The sequence below is a fragment of the Canis lupus genome, chromosome 30 (assembly GCF_048164855.1).
Source record: "Canis lupus baileyi chromosome 30, mCanLup2.hap1, whole genome shotgun sequence".
Taxonomy (NCBI): Eukaryota; Metazoa; Chordata; class Mammalia; order Carnivora; family Canidae; genus Canis; species Canis lupus.
Window position 1 is genome coordinate 8,864,386 of NC_132867.1, and position 19,550 is coordinate 8,883,935.

At 33.6% G+C, this 19,550-nt stretch overlaps 1 long non-coding RNA gene across 6 annotated transcripts in view; it reads right to left on the minus strand.

Moving 5' to 3' along the window:
* Positions 1 to 13,312: 13,312 nt before the first annotated feature.
* Positions 13,313 to 19,550, minus strand: part of LOC140621448 (uncharacterized) — a 179,459-nt gene continuing 173,221 nt past the window's right edge. For 2 of the 6 annotated variants that reach the window (XR_012021138.1, XR_012021131.1), the window contains one exon: positions 13,317 to 14,217. This is a non-coding gene — a long non-coding RNA (uncharacterized lncRNA). Of the gene's footprint in view, positions 14,218 to 19,550 lie in introns of all 6 variants that reach the window. The other 4 variants (XR_012021135.1, XR_012021137.1, XR_012021136.1 and 1 more) reach the window with 4 other exon arrangements.

Below are 19,550 nucleotides of genomic sequence, written 5' to 3' on the forward strand. Positions count from 1 at the left end.
TACGGATGTCACTCAGGTGCTGTACATGACACTTCGTCCCATTAAACTAGTTGTTCTATGACTAATAATACTCAAGTGGTCCTCAAAAGTTAGAATGTCTCCATTTGCAATCTCGCTTGTTTCTAAATATCTTAGGGATTATTCATGTCAATATGATAATTGGGGTGAATCAGTAAGTATTCTACTTATGTAGGCTACTGAATGTTAGATATGTCAGGATACTTTTTTACTAAACCTTTCATAGTCCTATTTACTCTTGCAGCGTATTTATTTGATATTATTGTAAATCTGTACCCCGGAATCAAGAGTTATTCAAAGTTTCACAAAAGTGTTTTATATCACAAAGTGGATTTTGGAGAGTGAAGGAAAAAAGAAAAATATGTGAAAACAATTAATGTAGATAAATATAAGAGGCTGGAATTGAATAAAAAGAGACTAATGGAGTGTTTTTTTAAGAACTGCATGAAGGGGGCAGCCCGGGTGGCTCAGCAGTTCAGCCCAGGGCCGGATCCTGGAGACCTGGGATCAAGTCCCACGTCGGGCTCCTTTCATGGAGCCTGCTTCTCCCTCTGCCTGTGTCTCTGCCTCTCTCTCTCCCTCTCTGTGTGTCTGTCATGAAAAAATAAAACTTAAAAAAAAAAAATAAAGAACTGCATGAAGGTTAAAATTCAATATTTGCTTAACATCTGATCTTCAGAATCTAGTACAGATGTTGCTAGCACATAGTAAATACTTAATTAATGATAGTTGAGTGAATGAACCAATAAACGAATACCCAAGATTACATTCTTAAGTTTTCTAATTTAAATTCATTTGCCAACATATAGTATAACACCCAGTGCTAATCCCATCAAATGCCCCCCTCAGTGCCTGTCACCCAGTCACCCCAATCCACCAACCACCTCACCTTCTATAACCTTTTGTTTCTCAGAGTCAGTCTCTCATGGTTTGTCTACCTCTCTAATTTTTCCCCACTCGGTTTCCCTTCCTTTCTCTTATAATCTCTTTCACTATTTCTTGTATTCCACATATGAGTGAAACCATATAATGATTGTCCTTCTCCAATTGACTTACTTCACTCAGCATGATACCCTCCAGTCCATCCACATCGAAGCAAATGGTGCGTATTCGTCCTTTCTAATGGCTGAATAATATTCCATTGTATATATAGACCACATCTTCTCTATCCTTTCATCTGTCAAAGGACACTGTGGCTCCTTCCACAGTTTGGCTATTGTGGACATTACTGCTGTGAACATTGGGGTGCCGGTGTTCCATCATTTCACTACATCTGTGTCTTTGGGGTAAATACCCAGTAGTGCAATTGCTGGGTCATAGGGTAGCACAAGAGCTTCATTTAAAAAAATAAAGATTTTATTTATTTATTCATGAGAGAAAGAGAAGAGAGAGAGAGAGAGGCAAAGACATAGGCAGAGGAAGCAGCAGGCTCCATGCAGGGGGCCCGATGTGGGATTCGATCCCGGGTCTCCAGGATCACGTCCTGGGTCAAAGGCAGGCGCTGAACTGCTGAGTCACCCAGGGATCCCCAAGAGCTTCATTTTTAAATGATCTGCAGGAATCACACTCCATAGGCTATGTTTTTTATATTTTTCATCTTTTCAATATGCTTCACTCTTATACATAAGTAGTCATTAGTTTGTTACTTTCAGCTAGGTGGGTTGGGAATAAGAAAATGTGTGCTCTTTTCAGATTTCTGTATCTCTGGTACTCTTAACATAAAGTTAAAATCACTGCTCCAAAAACCACTCATTCACATTGTAAAAATCTAGTTAATCTATTTTTAAGAATTCTTGAAAACAAAAGACAAAGCAAACAACAAACATAATTACTTGGATGCTATCCTTTCAATGTTTGTTGTCATGAAAATCAGTCTTAACAGGTCCCAAATAAAAAACACTAACATGAATCAAGGAAAACATGCTAAACATACACAAAGTTACTTTGTGGCTCTGTCAGTATAAAGTAATTTGCATCTATGCTTTTAATTGAAGCATTTTTTCTATTACCTGGGGTACACTATTATGAGCTGACACCTGTCAAAAGAAGTCTTCCTGGGCAGCCCAGGTGGCTCAGTGGTTTAGTGCCTGCCTTCAGCCGAAGGTTTGATCCTGGGATCAAGTCCCACATCAGGTTCCCTGCATAGAGCCTGCTTCTCGATCCCGGGATCGAGTCCCACATCAGGTTCCCTGCATAGAGCCTGCTTCTCCCTCTGCCTGTGTCTCCGCCTCTCTCTCTCTCTCTCTCTCTCTGGTCTCTCATGAATAAATAAATAAAATCTTAAAAAAAAAAAAAAAAAGTTTTCCTGATCCTTTCAGCTCATTCTTCTGTTATATTTGTAGCCACTCACCAGATGTGTTCATTGGACAACTAATTCCCTGAGCATGGCTATAAATGCTTCGTCATGTACTTGGAGATGCATTTTACATACAAAAGACTGAGGCAGTCATTTCTTTTGTACGAAAAACATGAATCCCAAACCTTACCATTTCATGATAAGCTGATGATGAATCATAATTTCTCAGAAAAGCTAACTTGGAAAAAATAAATACCCCTCATGACGTGTATGCTTTCCCAGTTCCCTGATATTTATAACCTATCTGTCCCCAAAGCCTGGGATAAATCTGTCTCATCTGTGACCATTTCATAGACAAGAGACCTAGAAAGAGACTCATTTCCTTTCACCAACATTTTTTTAATGCTATTTGTTCACCGTGACTTAAAGTATTGACATTTCTGTGTAGTGTTTCTACAATACCTCTTTCTCAGAAAACTATTCCCTGAAGAATTTGAGAAATACTTAAAAAATTAATGGCTTCATAGAGAAAGAAAATATTGTTTTATAAAAGAGTTTAATGATTTATGTGGGTTAATGGAACTTAACTTTTATTGCAGAATATTTATTCATTATAGAATATGAGAATAATAAAGAAAAGCGGTAAGAAAAATCGTATATTCAACATGTTTGCTGTTTATTTCCCTTCTATTTATAGATTTAAAAAAATAACTCTAGTTATAATGTGTAAGTGGGCACATCTCATATGAAATATATTATCATTTTTCCATGTTATTATATATTTCCATTAGTGCCTAAACATTTTTATACTATTTTTGTTATACATATAAACAACATTTTCCTGGCTTTCCTTGATGTACAGCAACTTGTAATCAAATGTATGATTTTAAAAATATTTTTATATTTGCTATCACTTTTATTCCTAGAAATTCTACTCTCTAAAATTATATTTTCTTGTTCTTATAATAATTTATTTTGAAATATTTAATCATTAAATGCATGTGAATTGTGTTTAACTACATGATGTGAATAAAAATTCTAGCTGAGTTAATATGTGTAACATGCATTTTCCTCTTTGCTTACACTGAATTGTATAGTCTATTGTTGTTTTGAAAATAATGTTTAACAGTATATTCTTACTGGTAACCTAATGTAAAATTATTTTGCTTCATGTTTGTTGAATTTGTCTTATTAATAAGATTCATATTTCATTTGATTATTATGGATTTTTTGGACATAAAGTCACATAATGTGCAAATAACACTAAACATCTTTACACGGTATTTGTCAGCATTCAAAATACAAGACTCTAGTTTTACTGTGTAAGTCCACACTTACTTCTCATGTGTTGTGGCTGCTTATTTTGTGAATAATTTCATTGGGAAATTGAATTGCTTGTCTGTGTCTGGAGTGTGAGTATTTCACTTATCAAACTTGAGACTTAACAGTGTAACTTAATGAGCAAAGCTACCCATCTTTGTAGATAAACTTGTAAAGTGAAATAGAAATCAGAGTTTTCATTTTTTAGGGTGGGTATGCTAACCTACACGTGGCAGATTTGTCATTTTGTCAGCCTGGCCAGCATGCCTTTACCATTTTTCTTCCTCCCTGTACCATAATATTCTTTCAGGCACCATTATACTGTAGGCTTCCTTGCACACAGCCATCTAGACGCCCAGTCAACATACTCATCTCGCTTTGGCAAAATAATGGGCACAGAACACAGGCAAGAACAGAGTCCCTTGACCCTGAGAATTTGGATCTTGAACTAAGGTTACATATGGCTGGAAAATGATGGGTTTGTCTCATTTATATGGAAAATTCCTGCCACATGTAGTCCCTTTCCTGAGCCTCTTTGTTCAAGAGTTGTTTTTGATTTTTATGAGCTATTTCTAATTGTCCAAAAGTGCTTTTTTTTCCCCTTTCTTTTTACTTTTTTTATTTTTTATGTCTATGTCAAACTTAGCCAGAGATGGTATCTGGAGCTTAAATAGAGAGGAGCCTGAAACGCTTTTGAAGAGAAAGTTAGAAAGAAAATGTAATAACCTTAATCTTTCAAAACTAATGCCATACCTCTCATACATTCTAATGTAATAGATATTTTCAAAATAATTTTACAAAGAAAATTTTCATCGCTAAATTATAGGATCCTATTTTTAAGATTTTAAAATATATTTTCTAAATGTTTATATATATGCATATACTTGTGTGTATGTGATGTTATTAATGGGTCCATTATGTCAGATCTGCTTAGTGTTAAATAATGTTAAATGTAATTTTGTACATTTTACATATACATGATATATATTTCATAATTTTACACATATATTTTATATATATTATATATATACACAAAGACATATGTACTCACACATGTTTTTGTATATGTAATTTTGTAGTCTATTCTTTTCATTTAATAATGTATTGTGTGTTTTAGCTTTTTCATATTTCTTTAATAGGTACATATTGCTCAATGCTACAGTTGTATTATAATGTAATTATTTTATAATTATGAGTACTTAGAATATTTAAAATTGTATTTTTTACCAATGTGATAATTATTGCATGAAAATTAATATTAGAGAACTATGTCTTACAATGGAAAGTGAATTGCTTAGTTTAAGAGAAAATATTTGATTTTTAAATTTAAATAATAGATTCTGATCTCACACATGAAGGAGCAATTCTAGGTAATTTATAGGTAAATTATTTCACATTTTTGCATATCAATAAGGAGGCAGAGGAAGCAAATATTCTCTGTATTTTTAACTTCCTTTAAAAAAATTTTTTAGACAATCAAATCCATTGAAGAGTTTCAAGAGATGTTTGTGATTTTACTACATTATAAAAAAATAAACTTTGTGAGCAGGAACTCAATTCAAACTGAATTTTTTGGGATGCCTGGGTGGCTCAGCAGTTGAACGTCTGCCTTCAGCCCAGGGTGTGATCCTGGAGTCCTGGGATTGAGTCCCGGGATGGAGTCCCACATTGGGCTCCCTGCATGGAGCCTGCTTCTCCCTCTGCCTCTGTCTCTGTCTCTGTCTCTGTCTCTCTCTGTTTCTCATGAATAAATAAATAAAATCTTAAAAAAAATAAAAAAACAACCCTGGATTTTCCATAAGTCTACAAGGAATAAAAATGTTAGCTTTATTTTGCCAATTATTATCCAAGCACCTGGTATGTGACTGTATGCATTTTCACCAAATCATATCATTTTAAAATTATTTTAATTAAAATATATTTTTAGAACTAGTGTGAGAATTTTGAATTATTAGGCGTTCTCAACAATATTAAATGTTTCATACACTTTGTAAAAATATTCTGATATTAGTTTTTAGCAAAAAGAGGTGAACAATAGATACCACATAGTAAATCATAAACTTGTCTTCAACCAGGCCTCAGGCTATAAAGACGTTTGGAAAACATTTTTAGATTCCTTTCAGAAATTTTGCATCTGAATTCCATACTTAGTGTCCATATATTCATTCATATTCTCCACTATAGGTCCAAATCTCTCTATATAAATAGCTTCTTTAAAAAGCATTATTTAATGGGTATGTTGCAAATATTGTGTTCCTGTCTGCCTGGTGGTTCTGCCTCAGGGCTGCCCATTAAACAACCAATTTCCACACTGAAAAGGCTTTCCCATGATAAAATGTTATTGTTTCAAGTATGTTAATGACTATTCTTGAAGGATAACGTAAAATAAAAATGAGGTACCAATTCCTGGTGTATACATGTATAAAAGTTTCCCAATTATGTCTTCTCCAAATGACTCCTATGTAATTACCGAAGTAATATTTTCTGATCATTTTCAACCATTACATTGGCTTGATTTCTCAATCTGAAATAAAATTAGCTTTTGACCAATCCAAAATTTGAAGAAAATCAGAAGAATTCTATAATCCAGTAGCCAGAGAGTGTGTGCCTTTATAAAGGTTTGACAAAGGATTGATACTGTCAGCCAGCTTTCTAATTAAGGAATAGAACAATGCGAGGGGGAGAAAAGTTTCACAAGTTTTTTTTTTTTTTTTTCTTTCAAAGTTTTCTACATGCCTTCTTGTTATGGGGTGATGTGAAAGACAGAGAAAGAGATGATTATGAAAAAAACATTCAACCTTTCCATTCAATATTTCAAGTCTTTGGATTACAGCTGTCATTTAAAATGCACATACTTACATTTGAGTCTTGAAAAATAATTCACATGGAAATATAAATTATTTTCACAGAAGTAATTATATTAACTTAATATCAGATAAAATATTACTTGGTTAAAATAAAATTTTATAAATATACCAAACTGGCTTATTAATATGAGATACATTTTTTTCTTCATTTTAGTAAATTGTTTTAAATTATGAGAATATTCTTCTAATACTTTGTTACCATTAAAAAACAGAATCTAAAAAGAGAGAAATAGCTTTTCTTAGAATATATGCAATATTTCTCAAAATCACTACTGTTGGAATAAACTTACTATGTAAGAATGCTTAGTTTTGAAATTCATATTATAAAGCTACTATTCCCATATCATTGTGATTAAATGGAGGAAACACATATGTTGCCCATCATTAAATAATATAAGGTTAAATAATTATATTTGATAAACTGCAATACAAGATATTTTTAATATTATTTTAGTGCTTGTTAAAAATTCTGTTATCAATATCTAAATATATTTTGCTGATAATGATATCAAGATATTAAATGAAACTAACTACTTTTTGGAAACAATTTACTTCTTTGGTAAATATTAATTGCTCACCTAATATTTACCAGGGGCTATCTATGCTCTGGGAATATAGGAACAAATGGAATAAACAAAGCATAGAACACACAGAGATAATTTTTTTTTAAGATTTTATTTATTTATTCATGACAGACACAGAAAGAGAGAAAGAGGCAGAGACACAGAGGGAGGACCAGGCTCCATGCAGGGAGCCCGACATGGGACTCCATTTGGGGTCTCTAGGATCACACCCTGGGCTGAAGGTGGTTTCAAACCACTGGGCCACTGGGGCTGCCCCTAACCAAGATAATATATAGAATAAAAGAAATATAAACAAATAAAAATGTAGCAATTTCAGATAATGCAATTAATAATAAGGAAATAAATTATAAGGATAGATAATTTTGGAGTTGTAGATGAGAACTAATTCACACAACAAATAACTGCTAACAGATTTGAAACTTAAATGATAAAAGAGAATAGGTGAAAATCATTCTAGCAGAAAGAATTGTAAATTCAAAGACCTTGAGGTAGATTAATGTATAGTATATTTAAGGTACAGATACAAGAAGGGTTTGACTGGAATTTCATGAAGAGAGAATGTTAGGAAGTGACATTGGACAGGTAGTCACGTGAGGCATGAGGTATGTCAGGCTTTTGTCTGGTGTTTGGAATTTGTTGTAAGTCCAAGAGGAAGTGATAGCTTTAACCTCTCAGTTTGTACTGAGTTATTTCACAGTGGAGCTGATGAGAAGCTGCAAGATTTTAGATAAAATTTGGAGATTATTAGCATTTGATGTAGAGACAAATATGATCACTGGGGTTGGAAGATATAGCAAATAAAAATAAAGGGTTCTAAATATTTTTACTCTAACTACTCTACTAAAATATTTTTACTCTACTACAGATATTGCCAATGCAATATCTGGGACATATGCATACCAACATATTATTTATTACTTATCTGAAATTCCATTTTCACTTAGGTATTCTAAATTTTCTCTGGTACACCTAAGATCTCCGACATTCTTTGAGTATCTAGGGGAAGAAAGGTTTCATGGACTTGGAAGGGGAAGACTGGAGAAAGAGCATGGTATGGGATGGGGGATTAATATTTTATTTGAAAATGTTTGATAAGACTTACAAATGAAGATACTGAAAATAGCTCAAAAGAGAACAGAGTTGGAAATAAAGATATAATAACCTTTTATATGTAGATAGTATTGGAGGTTGTGGGAATATCTAAACAACAGTGAGAAGATGGCAAGAGAGCCAAGAGGAGGAGGAAAAAAAATGAAGGTGTGATTACATGGAAATCTAGGGAAAGGGGTCAACAGCTAAATGGGGAGGGAGGTCCAGCAAGATCAGAACAAAACCTGAGTACTGGGCTTCACAAAGAGAGACTGCTGGTGTTTAAGAAAAGTACTAAGGGGGAAAGGCCCAACAGAAGTGGATTAAGGCTGGAATCAGGAGGTGAATAAGAACAATATTAACCATGTTGTAGAATAGTGTCATAAATGGAGAGCAAGGAAAAGAGCAAGGATGAGATTAAAAAAAAAAAAGTTTGTTTTTTCTTCTCAAGCTGAATAGGTGTAACATATTTCCATGTAGATGAGAATTTTTCCTTAGCAATGGAAAGTGATGTAGGTTATACATGATATTTGCAGAAGAGAAATCCTTGCCTAAGCCAGTGTGAAATTCAGTCTCAGGTGGAAGGTGTCTCCTTAAGGAGAAGCAAAGTGCTTTTGTTTTACAAGTGGGAAATGCAGACTATGTGGGTACAGACCAGTAAGGTAGCAATTTCAACAGTCAGAGATGAGTAGTTCTTACTTCATTACACACATCTTCTAACAGATATATAATATTTGAGGATTTTAGGAGCACCTGGGTGGTTCAGTGTTTGAGCCTTTTGCTCAGGTCATGATCCCAGGGTCCTGGGATCAAGTCACCTGCTTTTTCCTCTGCCTATGTCTCTGCCTTTCTCTCTGTGTCTCTCATGAATAGATAAAATCTTAAAGAATATTTGAGGATTTTAGGTGTGATCCATTAAAAACAAACAAACAAACAAAAATCATAATGTCTTAGGGAAACGTAAATATTTCCCTACATAAATGTCTTAGGGAAAACAAACACCCACACACACTGATATCATAAAGAATGTTTCTTCATTTCATTTTTTTGGTCTGGATTAAATAACTCCCCTTGGAGCTTTCAGAAACTAGCACAACAATGCAAATTACATTGCACTGTTAATTGTCATTCTATTTATGGAAACTAAGTATAATTTACTATTCTTTGTATCCGTAGTTAAGCCATTAGATCTTGGAAATTTTAGCCTGCAATAAATATATGATGAATGAAAGGGTTAAACATTCAAAGAAAAAAACAAATGCATGTGTCTCTGGAAATTTGGACAATCACTGTTTACCCTATAGCCTCTAATATAAATTTTGCTTGTAATTCAAACATAGAGCACATGGAATAATATAAACAGCATTCATGTTTTGTATCTTTGGCAAGTTACTTCACTTTCCTAGGTTTCAATATGTTTAACCAATTAAAAAAATATAAGAAAGTACTCAAACTAATTCAAATTGTAATATCTTATATCACTGTGGAGTTTACCATCTAATGCTTTTATTGAATAACCAATCATGTATAAAAACAGTCTTGGTTTTTAAATAATATTGTTCAAATTTATAATGAACAGAAAACCAAAATTAAGGTGTTATATTCCACTGGGTGATGTTATGTGTTTAAATGCCAAAAGGTTTTAATTAATGAATATCATGTTCTATTGATGTGTTATTATAATATTTTCTAAATATATTCACTATATTAATGCTGATCTAAACTGAATATATTTGCATGTCATAATGTTTTTCTTAATTGTGTTATAATACATTAGGGTGTCCTCTGAAATGAAAGCCATGTTTATAAAGATATTTATAGAATACCTAGTTTATGTGACATTAACCTTTAACTATTAAGATCAATATGATATTACTACATAAAGAAGATCATGTTTATATCATATCACACAAAGTTGCCATATTTACTAAAATTTGAAAGAAGTTACAGAAGGTATGTCTGATGCCGGACTTCAAGCTATATTACAAAGCTATGATCATCAAGACAGCATGGAACTGGAACAAAAACAGACAAACAGATCAGTGTAACAGAATAGAGAACACAAAAATGGACCCATAACTCTATGGTTAACTAATATTCAACAAATCAGGAGAGAATTTCCAATTACAAAAGGCAGTCTCCTCAACAAATGGTGTTGGGAAAATTGGACAGTCATAATGTAAAAGAATGAAATGGATCATCTTCTTACACCACATACAAAAATAGACTCAAAATTAATGAAAGACCTAAATGTGAGATAGGAATCCATCAAAATCCTAGAGGAGAACACGGCAGCACCGTCTTTGACCTCAGTCACAGCAATTTCTTGCTAGACATGTCTTCAAAGGCAAGGGAAACAAAAGTAAAAATGAGCTATTGGTGCTTCATCAAGATAAAAAGCTTTTACATAGCAAAGGAAATAATCAATAAAACTAAAAGTCAGCCTACAGAATGGGAGAAGATATCTGAAAGTGACATATCAGATAAAGGGTTAGTATCCAATATCTATAAAGAACTTATCAAACAATACGGAAAAAAAAAAAATCCAGTCAAGAAATGGGCAGAAGACACAGACATTTCTCCAAAGAAGACATACAAATGAGGAACACCTGGGTGGCTCAGTGGTTGAGCATCTCTTTGGTTCAGGTCATGATCCTGGGATCAAGTCCCGCATCAGGCTCCCCAAGTGGGAGCCTGATCTTCCCTCTTCCTATGTCTCTGCCTCTCTCTGTGTGTGTCTTATGAATAAAAAAAGAAGACATACAAATGGCCAACAGACACATGAAAAAATGCTCAACTTCACTTGGCATCAGGGAAATAGAAATCAAAACTACAGTGAGATATAACCTCATACCAAATAGAAAAAATTAAATTAATAACAGGAAACAGCAAATGTTGCTGAGGATGTGGAACTTTCTCACACTGTTGGTGGGAATGCAAGCTGATGCAGCCACTCTGGAACACAGTATGGAGATTCTTCAAGAAGCTAAAAATAGAGCTACCCTATAACCCAGCAATTGCAGTATTAGGTATTTACCCCAAAGATATATATGGAATATGGAATATAATATATATATATATATATATATATATATATATAATGGAATATTGCTCAGCCATCAGAAAGGATGAGATCTTACCATTTACATCAACATGGATGGAACTGGAGGGTATGATGCTGAGTGAAATAAATCACTCAGAGAAGAACAATTATATGGTTTCACTTCAATGAGAAATATAAGAAATAGTGCAGAGGATCATAAGGCAAGGGAGGGAAAAACGGAATGGGAAGAAATCAGAGAGGGAGACAAACCATAGGACACTTAACAATGGGAAAGAAACTGAGGGCTGCTGGAGAATAATGGGCGGGGTGATGGGGTGATGAAGTGATGAGGTGACTGGCACTAAGGAGGGCACTCGATGTGATGAGCACTGGGTGTTTTATCCAACTAATGAATTATTGAACTACATCTGAAACTAATGATATTCCACATGTTGGCTAATTGAATTTAAATTTTAAAAAAGTTCAAAAACAAAAGACATATTTGGAGGCAAAAGTCAGAAAATTTATGATGCTGATTTTTCTCTGTTTTATTTGATATGAGATGAAATTCTGAAACTTTTTTGATATTAAAATGAGAATGAGGGATCCCTGGGTGGCGCAGCGGTTTAGCGCCTGCCTTTGGCCCAGGGCACGATCCTGGAGACCCGGGATCGAATCCCATGTTGGGCTCCCGGTGCATGGAGCCTGCTTCTCCCTCTGCCTGTGTCTCTGCCTCTCTCTTTCTCTCTCTCTGTGTGTGACTATCATAAATAAATAAATATTTAAAAAAAATAAAAAAAAATAAAATGAGAATGATTCATAATATTTAAATGTTGATATTAATTGGCAATTTTATGATTATGTATATTACTATTTAGTATTTCAAAGAAATTAGACATGTCTATATATGGAATTTTGAAAATTAAACTCATTCTGGAATTGTTTTTTCTTTCAAAAATATTTTCACAGTAGTATGAATAAATGATTTATTTTTTAAAAACATTTTATTTATTTACTTGAGAGAAAACAAGAACAAATAGGGAGCACAGGGGGAGAGGGAGAAGCAGACTCCCCACTGAGCAAGAAGCCCAACCTGGGGTTCCATCCCAGGACCCTGAGATCATGACCTGAGCCAAAGTCAGATGCTTACCTGCCTGAGCCACCTAGGTGCCCTTTCAATGATCTATTTTAAATGTTATCCAATCTCATTAGGGAAACTGATTAAGGGATATATATGCTTTTAATAGTCATACATTGTTAAAATTACCATTTATTTCACTTCAGCACATTCATATGGATGAAAATGAAAGTGTATGGTCTGCCTTACTTACCCTTCCTGGTTATGAGTGGTGTCTTGTCCTGTCACTGATAGCTATGTATATAGTAGGCAGTCTATCAAGAAAAGCACCACCCTTTCTTCTAAGTCACTCCCCTGGAAATGTTTGTAGACTAAATAACTTTTGCTTCCCAGAACTCATTGAGTATCTCGCAGCATCAGTTGGAATATTTCTTAAATTCACTTTGTTCATGGTCAATTTATGTTGGTATTTAAGACAGTACATACTTGGATATCATGTGCCTCAATAGTTTTTGACTTAATTCTACCTAGAAACACTGAGTTCTAGCAAGATTGTTATTTTATGTTTTTACATATATATTTGGGAGGCCTTTTTCTAATTCACCTTTCCTATAATTCATTTTGAAAATATGTAGTAGATGCATTTTTAAATGGCTAGAAATAATTTCCATACCAGGTCAAAATATCACATATTTAATGTATGTTTATAGGAGCATTCTAACTTTCCCTTGGTTTATCAGCATATGAAAAGAAGTACATTCTATCTTCAACCATTTTTTCTTTTCTTTTTTTAATAAATTTATTTTTTATTGGTGTTCAATTTACCAACATACAGAATAACACCCAGTGCTCATCCCGTTAAGTGCCCCCCTCAGTGCCCGTCACCCATTCACCCCCACCCCCTGCCCTCCTCCCCTTCCACCACCCTTACTTCATTTCCCAGAGTTAGGAGTCTTTATGTTCTGTCTCCCTTTCTGATATTTCCCACACATTTCTTCTCTCTTCCCTTCTATTCCCTTTCACTATTATTTATATTCCCCAAATGAATGAGAACATATAATGTTTGTCCTTCTCCGATTGACTTACTTCACTCAGCATAATACCCTCCAGTTCCATCCACGTTGAAGCAAATGGTGGTTCTTTGTCATTTCTAATGGCTGAGTAATATTCCATTGTATACATAAACCACATCTTCTTTATCCACTCATCTTTCGATGGACACTGAGGCTCCTTCCACAGTTTGGCTATTGGGGACATTGCTGCTAGAAACATTGGGGTGCAGGTGTCCCGGCGTTTCATACATCTGTATCTTTGGGGTAAATCCCCAACAGTGCAATTGCTGGGTCGTAGGGCAGGTCTATTTTTAACTCTTTGAGGAACCTCCACACAGTTTTCCAGAGTGGCTGCCCCAGTTCACATTCCCACCAACAGTGTAAGAGGGTTCCCTTTTCTCTGCATCCTCTCCAACATTGTGGTTTCCTGCCTTGTGAATTTTCCCCATGCTCCCTGGTGTGAGGTAGTATGTCATCGTGGGTTTGATTTGTATCTCCCTGATGGCAGGTGATGCAGAGCATTTTCTCATGTGCATGTTGGCCATGTCTATGTCTTCCTCTGTGAGATTTCTCTTCATGTCTTTTGCCTTCAACCATTTTTTCATTAGTGCGTCAGACTTTTACTCATAATAAACTATAGAGCAAAGTTGGATGACCAATTGGCCAGCCCTTCCTTCAAAATTGACTCCAAGCTCAAGGCTTCCAGAAAGTTCATCATTATTAATTATAATATTCTTCATTCCTGTACTGATTGGGAGTCGAGTCTATGAACCCCCCTGTAGTTGTGGGTTTTTTGCTTTGTTTCTTTGCCACTGAATTATTATTCATGAAGCATTTGTTTGTAATCATCTTTCCATGTATTTTTAGGTCCTGCCAGATAAAACAAAACTGGTTTGTTAGCTTTGTAAGAAAAGTAATCAGGCTTTCTCTAATTTTATACATTAACTAATAAATGTAGCATTTACAACGACTTCTATATAAGATTTTTTTTTAATTTTATTTATTTATTCATAGAGATGCAGAGAGAGAGAGAGAGAGAGGCAGAGACACAGGCAGAGGGAGAAGCAGGCTCCATGCAGGGAGCCTGACGTGGGACTCGATCCAAGGTCTCCAGGATCACGCCCTGGGCTGCAGGCGGCGCCAAACCGCTGCGCCACCGGGGCTGCCCTAACGACTTCTATATAGTTGAGGAAGAATCAATGTCAATTAGCTGATTAATCTGTATTTGGTAGATTTTCTAATATCTATTTTTTCTTATTTTAATAAGAAATTAATAATTATAGTATATGTAATTTTATGTATTTTCAAAAATATCTAGAAAAAGTATGTATAGATTTACATATAAATCTAATATAATTTTACACGAAGAAAAACATTTAATTTACATAGTTAAATAAGATTCTAGGAATGACAATCTTAGCATTGATAATTACAAAAGGAAAATCTGTACCTTTTCCATTGTCACGTTACATATAAATGTATGGTTACGAATAAGATGTTCAAGGACTTTCCAATTTCATATATATATATATACATATATATATGTATATATATTTAAAGGTTTTATTTATTTATTCATGAGAGACACAGAGAGAGAGAGGGGCAGAGACACAGCCAGAGAAAGAGGGAGAGAGAGAAGGAGAAGCAAGTTCCGGGACTCCAGGATCACGCTCTGGGCCAAAAGCAGGCGCTAAACCACTGAGCCACCCAGGGATCCCCTCTAATTTTATATATTACTTCACATAAGATTATTAAATAATTTTGGTATTTTTAATAAAAATGAGCAAGTTGAAGAGTCTTATTCAGGCTCTAAAATTAAGAAAGAAAAAATAAAATTAAGAAAGAAGATAATTTTATATTTATAGCTTCAGAAATTATAGATAACTGATGATAAAAGAACTTGCCATCTGAGTAACAAACAACAAGATATAAATTTGATGTATTGTTTTCCTTTTTGCTTAAGAATATGTACATTTCATACCTGAGCAATTCCATCAAATGATTCATGTTACATATTACTAAATGTTTTTAATCATTTAGTTCTCTTGTTTGGACATAAAAATAATACAAGAAATTCTTACCTTTCACTTCTTAATAAATGGTAACAGATTGAGATACAGGAAAAAAATTATAAATTCTTTCATCTAGATAAAGAAGCAAAGCTTTAGTCACCCCTGCCCTTAGAAAATTATTCTAAGTTTTTAAGAGCAGTAAAACTGTGCTTCAATTTTTAAGTAATCTTCTGTCCAATAAAAACCTTAATTCTCTTCATCCTACTTACATATTTGTGTGACATATCCTAGATATAGATATACATACCTATACAGAAATATAAATATCCTAGATATAGACATTTCAAAAATATAAATATAAATAAATCATATATATATATCAACAGGTGGCAGTTAGGCAAGTGACACGACTGGGAGGAGGAATTACAAAGTGAGTGGCTATTCAGAAGACACTGAGGGTCCCAGAGAAGAAGTCAAAACCTAAAATTTAGAGAATTAACTCTATTGTTTTCCAGAGAGACAATATGAATTTAATCATTGAAAATGGAGAGGGTCAAATTCTGGATTAGATCTTATAATTGTATCTAGACTATAATTTTGTTTATATCATTATTACATAGATCATATTGCTATCTTTTATGTTAGTTGAGCCTCTGTTACTAATGTAGAAGAACATCTGACTCATAATTTCAATTTCATCACTCTACATAATGGGGTTTGCTATTTCATCTTTGAGGTCAGTTTCCAGTTAGCATTGCCACAGAGTTTACATAAGAAACAAATGAGACAATGGATGTATATATCTTGAAAACTGTAAAGTTAATCACTGAAGGACAATATACTGTAGTATATTTTTATTAGTTCATCTTCTCTGATAGACATATCAATGGCTTGAATTTTTCAATAGAAATCTAAACTCTGATCATTAATTTATTCTTATTGCTGTTTTTATTAGCATTTAAGTGTTCCATTTATTGGCATAACTCCTTTCAAAATATTCACTCTAGATCAGTTTTGAATTCTATTAGAATTTTATGATCCATCCTTTCTTATCATTAATCATTAATGTTCAACACTTTTTAGTTAGTCTAATTAACATAATTCCACATAATTACAGGTGTGGAACTGACACAAGTTATTTCCGAGTTACTTTACTCATATCAAAAGAAATCCTAAAATAATGTCATATCCCAACTTAATTATATAAGAAATTTTGAATTTTTAAAATCAAGATTTTTTTCTTGATTATTATATAATTTTTCTTATAGGCAAGAAATTGTAACTTTCATATTACATATAAGAAAATAATACTCACTATATTTTCTCAAACTTTAGTCAGGTCTATATAAGATATGAGGATAAGAACTTTTCTTCCAATAATCCAGATACATTTAGTTTCTTTCAACAAATATAAACAGAATTTTGTCTGAGTCAAAATTTCACAATACAAGGTCATAACAAAAATGGTTTAGTGCAACCTACTGCAATTCCATTCAAGCTCTGATATTTAGCCAAAATTGAATAGGGATTTCTGATGGTAATCGTTTTTTTCAAACTACCATTTCCTAGACTGTTAAAAAAAAAAAGAGAGAGAGAAAAGAAAAAGGAAATGGGAAAAAGAAAGAAGGAAAAAGGCAACTATAATTTCATAGATACGGTACAGACTGGAAAAGAGAAAATCAAAAGGTTATTTGCTGGTTTCATTTTAGGCTAACGATAACTGTGTATACTTATGAACTAAAAGCATTTTTGTAGTTTTTAAAGGTTTTTCTCCTTAAACAGCCCATCACCCAACAAAGAAACTATATACCAATAACTTAATTATAAAATGTCAAAGCTTAAGAGCAAGCATTTACAAAGCACCATTATGAGATTTCAATAGCACTGAGACCTGTGCAGGTTAACCTGCCAACTATGTCCTATTTGCAAGTAAAATTTTCCCTCTTTCCTAATCAACTGCTCTAGAGCTGAATATTTCCCATTTATTTAATGCTATCTGCCAAGCCTCCCAAAAGTTTTAGTCCTTATTTTAGGACCATCTCAGACTCATTAGCCTTTTGCCTGACAGTGCCAATGTGACTGTTTGACAGTCTCAAACTTTGGAGATGTTATGCCATTGAGTGTCAAGATCTTTCCAGGAAAAGGTGTTTAAATACACACACACACACACACACACACACACACACACATATATGAACATATATATATATGAATATATATATGAACACACACATATGTATATTCATATATATGAACACATATTTAAATAATGTCAATTTATACGCAAGGTAACAAAACCAAATATTCTATATTATGTCTGATATACCAGAATATTATTTCATCAAATGCAACTAGAATAAAATTAGGTTTGTTTTCCATGATTCTGAAAGTAATATCCCTTCTGAAATTTTTCATGACCTGGTGTTCCTTTTGAAATAGCCTGTATATCATGAACCCTTTGTAGAATAATTATCTTTGATTATATTTAGTTGAACATGAAATTATCATTTTGATTTTTATTAAAAATGTTCAAATAACGGTACTTTCCAATGGTTTAAGTTATTATGGTATATGAAAGGAGCCATATTATGGAAACATATTTTTCACATTATAGATAAATTTTAAGTTCAAAAGGTCCAAATTCAATCTCCTATTTGCTAAGTAATTATTTTACATTTTTTAAAGAATCAAAATGAATTCATCAAGACTCGCACTAACAAGGACTAAACTAGTAAAACAAAACAAAACAAAAAGATAGGCTTTTCTAGCCAATTGTGAAAACATATTAACTGGAGAAAAGTTAATTTTAATATTGATCCAAACTGGTAGAACATAGCAATGCCCTTGGCTCACTTTAAAGGCTTTCATGCTGTTTTGAGTGCCACTGGCATTTATCTTGGGTTGATAACATAAATCAACTAGATAATCTGAGGGAAAACTTAAGCTTTTCCACACTATTTTGATCTGGAGGAAAGTCCATCAACTGGAGGAAGAGAGAGAGAATCTTGTATTAGGTCATATATTTACATAAAAATTCCATTCCCTCATGATTTTATGCTGTTTTTATTAGGTACTTTGAGCACAATTATGTAGTACCGCAGAAATGCCAAAGAACCTGTGAGAGAACACAGCTGAAATAAGAAGCCAAGTAATGGCAAAGCCTTCAATCTCTCCTTTCTCTTGCACATGCCCTAGACAGCAGCCACAGAGCTGTAAGAAAATGTTAAGTTCCTGATGTGACTCCTCGATAGTTCTTGTGATCAACTGTCTTCCTTGTCTCCCAGTGACTGTATGCCTTATGTACCTCTTACATAAGATCCCATGGGGACTTACCAACATTTCACACTTTTGGTTTGAATTAACCACTCTAGCCTGGGAACCCCAGTGCACTCTCTCCATAGGCATTAAGAAAGGCATGTGCCCCAAGTCTTGTCTCTGCAATCTTACCTTCTCATGTGGTCCTTCAGGGTATGCCATTTACTTCCTATGAACTGTGACAAATTTCTCTTTCAATTATCATATGGTCTATTGTTGAACTTATGGCCCAATATCCAATACTCGGTGCTCTACTTAACAAATGTTAAATTGACAAAATCATAACAGTATCCTTATATTATTACTATGGTTATTATTATCATTGTTATTATACATTAAGGAGGAAAAAACCTCACCTGACCTGATAACTATTATGTGCATAAACATAATTAAAATCATTTCAAACATAAGCCAAAAGAAACACATTATGGATCAGAATATGAATTCTCAAGATTCATCCCATAGGCTTTTCAGAAAAATTATACAAATTTTGGATCATGTGTCTATGGCATACTGGTATATAATTTAAGTGACTAGACAAAAGTCACTGGTTAAAATGTTCCAAAAAAATCACTTTCAAGTAGAAAACTTATGAGTATAATTACCAGATAACTAGAAGAAAAAAAACTGTAATAACAGGAAAACAATGGAAGACTAGATAAATTCAAGATACCTAGTAAGCAGTGCTGAAAAGTTTCACAGAATGATCCCCAAACCGCTTCCAATAGGATTCCAAGATGGCTAACATCTAAGTGTCACAGTACCCACTGGAAGCTCTTTTGTGATCTTTAACAGCAGAGAAGTTTAACAGATCAAATGTTAAAATATGTAAGACAAGCTTAAGGAAAGGAAGAAAGGAAGCAAGGTTACTATCAA